The 8,192-nt window shown below is 39.9% G+C and overlaps 1 pseudogene across 1 annotated transcript; it reads left to right on the forward strand.

The window, feature by feature from the left end:
* Positions 1-909: 909 nt before the first annotated feature.
* On the forward strand, positions 910-7,675 carry LOC147171781 (uncharacterized; annotated as a pseudogene). Its single transcript, XR_015095324.1, has 4 exons — positions 910-915; positions 1,000-1,088; positions 4,562-4,686; positions 6,995-7,675. The product of XR_015095324.1 is annotated as an uncharacterized LOC147171781 (transcript).
* The last annotated feature ends 517 nt before the right edge of the window (positions 7,676-8,192 follow it).

Consider the following 8,192-nt stretch of genomic DNA (forward strand, 5'->3'; position numbering starts at 1 on the left):
ACACGAAAAAACAAAAATGTTTAACACTCAAAAGTTATTGTGTGCTTTCTTGTTTACGAGTGCTTGTGAATGCAACGTGGGAAGGGAAGGAGGGGGGAGCAAAGCCGTTTGTGTGTATACAATACAGAAGGTAAGATCACAACCAACGTCTGCTGTTAACATACTTGAGAAATGTTACAGTGCTGTATAAAGAAAAAATAGAAAATAGCTACTGGAAACAATTTAATTCAGTCCAATTGCGGGCGCCTGGCACATCCGGATTTCAAGACGTCATGCGTTGGTCATGGGAACTGTGGTCTTCATTCAAGGAAAAGCAATACTGCTTTTGTCCATATGGTGTCGACTGCCGACGTAATCAACCAAAACTCAATCTTGCTTTGCATTGCATTAACCCTAACTTGAAATTCCATTGTACACAGCATGAACAGTTACTGAATAAAGTATGTTTTTTCTTTTGCGCAGCCGTATAACCTTTAAATTTATGGGACAGAGCTCACATTACATAATTTTGTGCAAAGTATCACTGTTTATCTTTTCACCAAGTTTCAAGGAAGAGCAACCACCTGATCAGGAGATATAGGGGTCTAAACATGCTAAGAGACCCCAAAATATTTGATTTTTACCCGATCATTGTATGTTCATATGGCTAGTGTAAAAAACTAATTGCAAGGATCTCAATGAAGAACTTTTAGCACAGTATACCTAGGGGTATTACCGTCAAGAAAAAATAAAATACCAGCCACCATCCTCTTTCTAGCCACATTTTGATTCATGGCACATTTTGCTTCATGGCTGATGCCCTACCTGGCTAAACAAGCAAGATGAAGTGGAAACAGGATTGAATAGTATGGCAACCAGTTCAGGGTGTACCCCGCCTCCTGCACAAAGACAGCTGGGACAGACTCCAGCATGCCCGTGACCCTCATGAGGATAAGCGCTTCAGATGATGGATGGATGGATTTTCATATTAGTTGATATTTTGAAAGAATCTTTAATAAGCACATTAACTTTGCTCTATTATAGGAGGAAATATGTGGCCAGAACGGACCAAACTTGGAACAGACATCTAATGATGACTTCACTACCAGGTACAATATTTCCATATACTGTACTGTCCCTGCGAGGTCCCTCTTGTTTTTGTAAGAATTCTTCTTCTTATTATTATTTGTAATGGCATAACAACATATAGCGCCCCCTAGCGTGGAAAAATATGCACCAATCCCGGCACATTTGACCAACGGATAAAAAAATTGGCAGGCATGTGAAGCGCCCCGAGACACACAAAAATGTCAGTGGAAGCCATATCCTAAATTGTACAGGAAGTGAGCTATGAATTTTTGAATGTCCAATTTTGGCCCATTTTTGCACATTCACTGTGGTCATTCTTTTTGCCCATTTGCCAACAGTTTTCATCCGATTTACTTCGAACTTGGAATGTATCATCTCAAACTGTGGGACAACTGTGGAAAAATTCTTGACTTTTTGAAATACTATATGACGGGGGCGGGGCCTCAAATTTTGCCTTTAATATTTCCTTCATCAAAAAACTCATGAAACTTGGCACACTGTATTGTGTGATTTTTACAAAAATTACTCACTTAGCGCCCCCTAGAAATGTTTTACGAAGCAGCCCCGGTTGTATGTTTAGGCAAGATCTACGAAAAAAATTTGGTATATGAGGGGGAGCCCAAGACCTACAAAAAAAGTCTCTTAGACCCATATGCTAAAATGAACAGGAAGTGAGTTACGAATTGTTGAATGACCGATTTTTGCACATTTACAGGGGGCATTCTGTTGCATACTCTTGCTCATTTCTCCTACACGTTTGATCCGATTGACTTCAAACAAAAGGGGAAAAAAATATAGAATTTTCAAAATACTATATGGCGGTGGCGGGGCATCATATTTTTTGTTTCATATTTCCTTTTCCATGAAAGACAAAATACGTAATAACTCCTCGTACATGCTCCAAAAAGTCCCAATTTTTACATGTTTGTACATGTTTATAGCTACGACCTGAAGGTATCCCTATGACAATAGTCGGTTATAAATATAGTGCCACCTAGCCCTTGGGGTCGACAAAAAAAAAAATCACTATCCACATGGTATTTTCATATTTGTACAAAATGTTGATACTTTTAGAAGTGTGATAACTAAGTCATTTATGAATACTTTTTTAAATTCGACCTCTCAAATTTGTAAGTGGCATCAGACCTATCCATACATATGTACTTTTTATGTATTTATTCATTTATTATGTCCTACATAGAAAATAAAAGCAATGTTGTGCTATGAGTAAAAGTAACGATGATGTGTATATATGTACTTTAAAATCGGGGCAATTCGTTGCCAAAAACTAAAACGGACGCTGATTTTGAGGGTCTTAACATTGAGCAAAACTCATTGAGCTTTGCGCACTCATCACACCTGGCAAAGAAAACCAATACATAATATGCAAAGGTTTATTATGCCATTTTCAAATAAATTTTGCTTCGAAAGTGCCACTACCCAAACGTGGCAGTGTACAAGTACCCCAAAGTGGCCCGGGCTGCGAGGGCCCCTTATAGCTGCCCGCAGCTGTAGTTCTTTATTTGTAACTTTTCACACTTTTACAGATGGGTACAGTTCACACGTGCAAAAATATGCATGACATCATTAATCCGTCCATAAAAAAAATCCCATCTAAAAAAAATATTTTTTATGTGTGTTTTTTTAATACAGCTTAAAACAATCTAAACAATGAGCATCATGAACAATCCCTAACCCAGCCCGGGCCTCTTTGGGGTACTTGCACGTTGGGATACTCAAAATCAGCGTCCTTTTTTATTTTTTGGCAATGTTGTTCTCATTGGCATTTTTTTAAGTACATATATACACATCAACGTTAGTTTTACTCATAACAAAATATTGGTTGTATTGTCCACAGAGGGCATCAAAAATAAATTAAAAGTACATATGTATTGATAGGTCTGATTACACTGAACATTTTGCGTGGTGGAAAGTAAAAAAAAAAATTGTAGCCCAATTCAGATTTTTTTTTTTGCCCATATATGCGACATGTGACTTGCTCGCCGACAGCCAATCGGTGATCATCATTTTCCATACTGCAAGTGATTGCACATTCATTCAAATCATATCTAAAAACACAATAACGCTTACATTTTCATAGTTCTTAACACAGTTCATTATTTTTTTGTTTTACTTTGTTTGTGCTTGTATTTTGAATGTTTGATTTTGTGACACCGTGACAGAGTGGTGTAAGAAACAATGACTGTTCAGCCTGTACAGAGCTGACTATCGTGTTAATAGAATAGGATGCTGTTCTCAAAGGAGGTCAGGTGTCCAGCGTATCACTCTATGATACGTGGTTTCAATGCAATAGTAAGCAACTCTGCTCACAGATAATTACTTTACTTTGCTCCTGTTATAATGAATGATTTTGTAGTCACAAAACTGTAACGAATTACGGGAGTCAGTAGCTGTAATAATATTACCAAAATGTATTGCAGTAATTCGTTTTACGTCGTTACTGACTAAATGTAATATATTACTGCAACGGATTACTTTTGAAACGCGTTACCCCCAACACTGGACATAAAGATTCACAAAAATCAATGAAAACACCCGGAAAAGCCTGGACAAAATTTGAATTCCTTGTGTTAAAAAATATAATATTAATAATAATAATAATAATCATAATATACAATTTTAAAACATCCAAATTATTTGATATAAAGCTTTTTTTTAAGTAGTGTAAATAGTTAGTTTGCCTGGTAACGAGTTACTTTTATTATGAAGTAATTCAATTACTAAGTCGGTTACTTTTTGGAGCAAGTAATCAACAACTATAACTAATTACTTTTATAAAGTAATGTTTCCAACACTGATTGTGACTGCACAAACTAGTTCCGGGTAACTGTAGATGAGTTGAATCTGAATCAGTTTTTCTTACTATAGACCTTTTGCACCGATGTCACGTGATCATGTGACTGCCCTATGATGGATGGCGGAAGGAAATGACGCGGAGGGACTTATTGACTGTTATTTTACTAATTCAAAGTTTTTATTGCCCATCAAGCCATGGAATCTACTACTTCAACTCAAGTTCGCCATCAGCAGGTTTGCGATAAAAAGCTACGTTTGGTTTACACCCTTCCTTGTCTATTAGTACAACAAAATAATCGATTAGATACAGGACAATACGTTGTACGAGATTCAATTAATCTATACGAGGTAAGTGGTTATTTTGCTGTCCACCGTCCTGGAGGGGGGCGTTTCTATCAGAGCTATGACGTGTGACGCAAATGGTCAATAATCTTACTACAGCTAATCGGTGGAATTTTACTTATCTAAAGGGTACGCTGTGGAGGAAAAAACGACGTGCTAGAAATGAAAAATACTGCAATTTTGGAATCTGCATGACGGTTTTAGTTTTAATTAGCATAAAAATCTGACTCAACAGATTTTTGGGGGGATAAAGGACAACAATCTTTGGCCAATTCTACCCCCATGTGTCTACACTGTGGACAGTGTTTAACGCCATTCTCCTATGCATCTGCAGGGAGAAGAGCATGCAGCAGGCATATGCGACTTTGCATTCTGAGATCACTCGTCTCCATTCAGAGCTGAGACACCAAAGAGGCCTGATTCGGAAGCTGAGACCATTGATCAATGAGACAGGACGAGGTGAGATTTGTGTGTGTGTACACATTTGTACTATCTCGCCCTATTTACACACAGACAACGATAATTTGATGATACTCAACAAAAACATGCTGTATCTACAGTAATTTCTGGACTACAAGCCGCTACTTTTTCCACTTGCATTCGGCACTGCGGCTAATACAAAGGTGCTGCTTATCCACCAGATCACAATGGGGCTCACTATAAAGGAAGCGCAAGAGCGTCAGGCAGAGCAAAACAAACCAAGTGAGCCCAAATACAGTAGGAAAGACAGAACGAAAGCGAGACAATTTGCGCCCTCATAATGGTAAAGAAAAGTAGCAGGAACCCGGTGCAGTAATATTAAAACACCTGCGGCTTACAGTCGGGTGCAGTTTATGTGTAACAAATTCGAGTATTCCCCAAATTTAGCTTATAGTCAGGTGCGCCTTGTAGTCAAGAAATTACTAAGAAATTATTAAGTATTTTTTCCCCCTGGACATTTGTGGATAGACATTGTGTTTCAGAACAACAGCTCTTGTGAAAAAAAAAGTGCTTCATCCAGTTTCTGCAAAATATTGCACAATATTTGACAATTAAAATTATAGTTATTGATTTATAATGACAATTATTAACCTAAATCAGTCTAGGACCTAAATCAGACTAGGGGTGAATGATTTCAGAAAATAATCTAAATCCTTCGGTAGCTGCTAGCTCGCCAGCTAACATGCTTCCAAACGTTCTTAAGTCATTGTATCGATCATGACTGAACTGTGCGATTGATTCATTCTGAAAATGAAATTAACTGGATGAATGAATGACACTTTTCACCGGCATGATCCCAAACGCCGAAACGTGCAGTATGTGCAATAGGTCACTGCTACATTCTGTGTTGTGCCCCCCGGTCCACATAACAGAAGACACTATGGTAAAGTTAACTGTTTATTAAACAAAACAGCTGATGTTATTGAACCAGTGGCTCATATTGACAGATATTTGAGTACATACTTCTTGATCTTCATAAACACCACAATGCTTTGCATTTCAAATTCTTAGAGTAGCCCAAATGGCACAAAAGACAGACACTTTTGGACTTTAACACCAAGCTCCATTAACAGGGAAGATCCATTATTTGGGTTGTAGGTATGGCTTGCTAGCTAACTGTATGCTGTAGTGGTAGAAACGAGAAAAATTATTATTAATAATAAATGGAATGGAAGGGAATGACAGTACTTGGGAGGATTGACTCATGGCATGAAAGATCAAGTGCGTCCGTGGCCGTATTTTTAGCCCTACCCAAAAAATCCTAAAAGGATCTGGCCGGAAGACTTGGACAGTCAGCACTTCTGCATTAAATTTGCACTGTGAGAAATTTGCACTGTCAGAAGAGTGTCAGACCGGAAATGTTGGGATACACGTCAAAATAAAAGTGATGGATTCTGTCACGGGGTTCATTCATAAAAAACAAAGAAAGAAAAAGGGGAAAACGATGGCACAGTCGAGGACTTGAGCGGGTGTTTTTTTTATTTACACCACAACAGATCCAAAAATGTGAAAAATATTTACAGCGCAGCCAGAGTCCAGTAAAAAAAAAAAAAAAAAAAAAATCCCGAAAAACTAGCTTTTTGTTTCTTGGACTTTCACAGGTACTGTCGCTCACCATCCCACGAGGCTGAGCACTCCCCACAAATGAATTTAGGCCCCCTTAAATACCCCCTAGCACCTCCCTCTGAGCAAATCGTTTAACACATAAACGGGTTTAATACAAAAAGTAAATCAAGCATATTAAAAAAATAAAAATCTCATATATCTGACGACATGGCAGAATGCAGGTGAGCGTTTGCTGCGTGCGTGTGTATGCGCGCGTGGGAGAGGCAGACTGCGCTCCCCTCTCATTAAATGCTGAACACAGCCTATGTTCTAAAACAGTCAAAAGCTTGTGTTTGAACTGTTTCCATCTGTTTAGTAATGTTCTCCCCAAACGCTCCCAAGCGTGCTGCTTCCCTCAGACCGCTGTTGTTCTTGTTCAAATTTATTGATGCACACATTCCCTTTCATCACAAATGTATAAGTACACTTTGCAGTCCAACCTGCCACTGAATTCTGCCTACATCCACCCTGACAGAGCTCCACTGTATGTACACTACCACCGTGGTAGCAGTGTCCAAAAATTTGTATGGTAAGGAATGGTTATTTTGGTACCCCTAGTAAACAAAAATCGCCAAATACTGTACACAAAATATTGTACCCAGCTTCACTGGTTTGTCATAATAGGGCTTCTCGTTAATCTTATGACAACTTTCCCTTTCTCTGTTTCCTTTTCCCACAACAGTTCCAATTCAGTGTCAGGAAGAGATTGAGACAAACCACCATGGAGTTGGCAGTAGGGCGCCAGTACCTCGACCCCCCAGTGCCCCGCCTTTGCCCTCGTGTTCTGGTCGCCCCTGTCCCTCCGTTGGTGGCCCGACTAGCACCATACTGCCGGACATTTTGAGAGAGGACTGCTGGTATAATGGCCCATGGCCAACACAGCAGTACTCTGGAGAGGCTTGGGTCGAGAATGAGACCTCTTCTGTAGTTTTGCCTCCACCACCCCTTAACCAGGCCTCCATAGATGACAGCTCAAGGTCCTTTCCCAGTCCCCCCAAACCTAGTGACACCCTTTTCTGGGAGGAACACTCTGCTGCATCAAATTCACCATCCATCATTGGAAACTGCAGTCCTAGGAGCCCTCCCAATACAGAGTGGATCAAACCCTTTTGAGGAGAACTTCTGTACAAAGACTTTGCCAGTCTGCCACATTGCTACCACCTAATCTGCCTTAATTTAATAATACCACTCCCCTGTGGGATGGATTATAGTGAATTTGCAAATTGTGCGAACCAGATGAAGGAAGAAGAGGCTTTTTGAGATTAAGACTCAACATTGCTTGCATACAGCGCTGATGACTAGGGAAGGGTATCATTATTATTATTATTACTTTTTTTTTTTTTTGAAAAACTGATTATTAGAATCAACACTTTTTAAACTTAAAAATTAACTTGGCTTGCAACTGAAACAAAATTAATGTAAACTTAAAGAAATAAAAACATTGATTTACAAAAAAGAAATGGTCTGAACTAATCACTATTATGTTAAACAAACAATTATTTATCGCAAAAGAAACTGGTGTGCCATCACCTTAGTGTGGTGGTGGGGTTTGAGTGTCCCAATGATCCTAGGAGCTATGTCGTTTAGGCCTTTATGCTCCTGGCAGGGTTGCTCATGGCAAACAGGTCTTAGATCAGACAAAGCACGGCTCACGGATCCCTTATGATAATGGCCGGACGTGTCCTTTGCCTGGACGCGGTACACCGGGGCCACCCTCTGGAGCTAGGCCTAGAGGTGGGGCTCGTTGGCGAGCGTCTGGTGGCCGGGCCTGCACCCATGGGGCCCAGCCGGGCACAGCCCGAAGAGGCAACGTGGGTCCGCCTTCCCATGGGCTCACTACCTGTGGGAGGGGTCGTCTGCATCGTGAACTGGGCGGTGGC

This window comes from Leptonotus elevatus, chromosome 6, assembly GCF_054856555.1.
Source record: "Leptonotus elevatus isolate MCC_2025b chromosome 6, RoL_Lele_1.0, whole genome shotgun sequence".
Lineage (NCBI taxonomy): Eukaryota > Metazoa > Chordata > Actinopteri > Syngnathiformes > Syngnathidae > Leptonotus > Leptonotus elevatus.